A 405-nucleotide genomic window follows, 5' to 3' on the forward strand; every position below is an offset into this window, starting at 1 on the left:
GCCCCAGTTTGGGGAAGAGAACTTTGTCACTTGAAGAAACTGGTATTTCTGCCAATTTTTTAAGTGATTCTTTTCTTTAGGCAGAAAACCCAAATAATGTGTTTTAATCTCTGCTGAAAGTGCTTGTATTGAAGAGCTATTCCAAATGGCTTTTGAAAATGCCACAGGTTCTATATTTATCTTCACAAAGCTGGCACCACAACCAAGCTCAGAAGCCACAAATTGTTTAACAGCTCAAATAGCTTCAGCTCTTATCAGTGGGGAAGGAAAAGCTAAAATCTGCAGACAGTGATTTCCAAAAAATTTTAGTCTTGGAAGAACAAAAGCTAACAAGAGAACTCAAGGGGCAAGAACAGATATTCATACCGAGATCGCTCATGTGGGGTCCTTCCTGCCCTTGATTTC

The sequence above is a fragment of the Pithys albifrons genome, chromosome 7 (genome assembly GCF_047495875.1).
Source record: "Pithys albifrons albifrons isolate INPA30051 chromosome 7, PitAlb_v1, whole genome shotgun sequence".
Taxonomy (NCBI): domain Eukaryota; kingdom Metazoa; phylum Chordata; class Aves; order Passeriformes; family Thamnophilidae; genus Pithys; species Pithys albifrons.